This window comes from Montipora foliosa, chromosome 1, assembly GCF_036669935.1.
Source record: "Montipora foliosa isolate CH-2021 chromosome 1, ASM3666993v2, whole genome shotgun sequence".
NCBI lineage: Eukaryota > Metazoa > Cnidaria > Anthozoa > Scleractinia > Acroporidae > Montipora > Montipora foliosa.
In genome coordinates this window covers 61,529,173-61,532,638 of record NC_090869.1, presented here as the reverse complement: position 1 = coordinate 61,532,638, position 3,466 = coordinate 61,529,173, and the positions used below count along the sequence as shown (strand labels likewise).

The 3,466-nt window shown below is 36.8% G+C and overlaps 1 long non-coding RNA gene across 1 annotated transcript in view; it reads left to right on the top strand.

The window, feature by feature from the left end:
- Positions 1–1,895: 1,895 nt before the first annotated feature.
- Positions 1,896–3,466, top strand: part of LOC137979867 (uncharacterized) — a 2,805-nt gene continuing 1,234 nt past the window's right edge. The window contains exons 1-2 of the long non-coding RNA XR_011118414.1: positions 1,896–1,941; positions 3,381–3,466. The exon at positions 3,381–3,466 is cut by the window's right edge and continues 33 nt beyond it. This is a non-coding gene — a long non-coding RNA (uncharacterized lncRNA). The remainder of the gene's footprint in view (positions 1,942–3,380) is intronic.

Below are 3,466 nucleotides of genomic sequence, written 5' to 3'. Positions count from 1 at the left end.
AAATCCTCTATGGGGTTGATCAGCTGGAAGGTGCTGGCCATGTTACTCTGTACAAAACAAAGGGCATGGAGCACATAAGCAACATTATGTGTTCTTCAAGGAATCCAGAGTTGCTTACCACAGCAGGTGGACAAAACATTTCCCAGTTCAACCTCTCAGACCTTTAATATGAGTGGTTATACATGTATATAACCAGAAACCCATAAGGGTTGAAACATGTAACGGCCCCTTGAGTGCTGGGAAACAAGCTTCTGAATATTCATTTGCTAAAGTACCAAATTTGGAACAACAAGAGCGAGGGGTTTCCAAATATGGTACTTAGCACTGAAACATTCAAACCAATCAGTTCGCACTGAATATTCGGAAGCTGTGAACGCGCGTAACACGTTTCAGCCCTTATGGGTTTCTGATATAACCTCTTGATAGTTTACATGTAGATAATGACAACTCTAATCTCAGTCTTATGATGAGCTCATGCAAAGGCAACACATGTTTAGAGAAACTCAGTGGCGAAGTGGACGGTTGTAAATTTATCCTCTTGTGAATCAAGCACACATGTACATGTACACCCGTATGAATGTGCTGTACAGCACTAGTGTATACAATGTAGGACATGACATCTTTCTTGTGCTTGTGCATGATACATGCATTTTTTTTAAATGTTGAACATTTAATTGGCACTTTCAGTATGGAGTAATGAGGTCTTTAATATTAATTTCATTTTATTATGCTATTCCTATATATGTTTACACCAACATTCAAGGTACAGATGTACAGGGGTCTAGTATGTATTCCTTCAGTTTAGTGATGAAACTCTTTCTCTTTTTGTTCTGGGAATTTTTGTTAGTGCTTTAAGGACAGCTCAAGGAAAAGAGCATGCAAAGGAAAAGCAGAGGTCAGATACTGAAAATAATATCAGATTTTACCACACCTTGATTACATGTAAATTGTGTAGGATTCCCAGTGCACTGGTGGCTCAGTTGGTTGAGCATTGGGCTCAAACCCCGGCCAGATCACACACTCTGGATCTTCAAATAACTGAGGAGAATATGTGATTGTGAAGGGGAACCTCGTGACCCGAACTTATTCAAGGTCAAACACCATAAAATGCAATGATTTAGTCGCTTCACTCAGTGGCCAGCGATGTGTTAAGATTACAGTCCTTTTAACCTTGTGTCCTTGTGGGTAGAATATACCTGAGGATTACAGTTACATGTAACTCACACTTTTAATTTTAACGTGTGTCCCAATAAGTAGGAGTCCTTGATTACAGTTTGGACTTCAACTTACATTGCCGTCATAAACCTTGTGAGTAACTTGTGTGAATAACACACTTCCCTGGCTGAAAACGGCTTGTTCAAGCTCAAATCCAAAGAAGTTGTTTCAAAAACAGCTTGGGCACCATGATTAAGTCTATCTTGACTCACTTACTTTTGACTTTAGGTTTTAGATAAGAATTCATCAGCTCCGCAATGCCACTCAAAAACTGTTTTTAGGCTGTTTGTTGTGATGGGGGAAGGCTATCCGGTCCTGGCATGTTCAGATGCTCCATTCCATCTGGCTTAAAGCTGCATCTCCTCTTCCTGAAAATAATGCCCCATCTTTTCCAAACAGAGAATTTTCTGATTGTCAAAGAAATGCTGCCATGTACACTGTAATTAACAACTTACTAACCTCACTTGCTTTGGTGCTGTACTGGAAAATATTGGCCCTTGGTTGTTTTTGTTTGGATCGATCACTTGACCTCGGGCCAATATTCCCTAGTATGGCACTCCTGTTTTTTTAGTACTTAAGAGGTTAATAATGTATAAAGATTAAGGACTTAACTTGCAAATCTAATGTTGTTTTCAAACTCCTTTACCATGAGGCAATTTATTTTATTTTTAGGAACCAAATGGCAATGTACCAACTAAAGTTCAGAAAGTAGATTTGCAAACTGAGGTAACTGTTATTTTGCCTGTAAAGTACTGCTGTAATATAATTTAACACTATAGTTCTCTTTTGGGACTCATTTTTATAAGGTTACAAGTTCATATGTGTCCTGCTTGAATTTTTGTTATAACACCCGTTCAATTTTGATTTTCCTTTGTTTCAGACTTAGAAAAGGCATTGTTATAGCGTGAAGGTTACAGGTTCAAATTTTGTCCTGGTTGAATTTTTTTTTTTTTTTTAACACAATTTCAATTTGGTTTTTCCTTTGTTTCAGATTATGATAAGGAATATTAATTAAACGAAGAAAAATCAAAACTGGATTGCTTTGAAAAATTTTAAACCACAACATCTACATGATTGTTGATGATAGTCAATGATAGTTGAAGCTCGCTCTTCTGTTGGACCACCAACTATTATACACTATCATCAACTATCATTCATTTTGAGCTTGTTCAAATTCTTCATGATAGTCGATGATAGTTTTCCTCGTTTGACCACGCGTATGTCAGATAGTTCATGATAGTTTTTGGCCAGCTGTTTTCCCCCAAACATCAGCGGGCCTCATTTAAAATGGCCACCAAAAGTTCCTCGCAAGGCTCAGCTGCAGCCTTCCAGAAATTCGTGTTTACAATCCAAGATGATAATCATGACAAAGAAAATACTGAAGACCAAGATATCTTAGAGAAGATATCCTCTGAAGAAAGCGTCAACTCGCAAGAATTAGAAGAGACACTGCAAAAAAAGAAGCGTATCACTAAATGTTCATTGCTCAAGAAGGGCAATGCGGCAAGATGGAGTAATGGCCTGATATTACGTCTAATAGAGGAATATGAGGCCTGGCCCTGCCTTTGGAAAGCCATTTTAGTGTTCGCATTTTTATGCCGAAAGAGCCTGGAACTAGCTGCTCGCGTGACTTTGCATGTGCGACTGCCAGTGAACTACAGTATCATCAACTATCACAAACTTCTTTGGCCATTTGAGCATGTGAATGATGATGATAGTTTGGAGAGAATTTTGACCAGGGCTTAAGATTTTATTAGAAGCCAAAAAAACATTAGAAAATCCTTTGATATACTCATTTGTTTTCTTAGGAATCAAAAAGTAAATTCATTTCTTAGGAATCAAAAAGTGAACACTAAAACTGTTCATCTTTAATGGGTTTTACATGGAGCTTAAAATTATTTTCTTTGTTGCTCTTACAGTCGCTATGTTTGGGACTGTGTTATAAACTTCTTTGAAGGTGAAACATTACTTTACGGGACTATGCCACATTATTCACAGTGACAACAACAAAAAGAAGTAAATTCAAAGTTTACATGAAAATAGAATAATATTATTTTGATAATTTATTGTATCAATATAAATTATTATTGGTTTTGGATTTTTTCCTTCTTTTCATATGATATCAAATACTAAACTATACATGTTGTCAATATTCCTTCTTTAAGGCAAAGAATCAGAAGAAATGATTCTGGCGTAATTGATGAAAAGGAAGGTACAATGTAACAATGAAAGTGAAGTGCAGACAAACAAA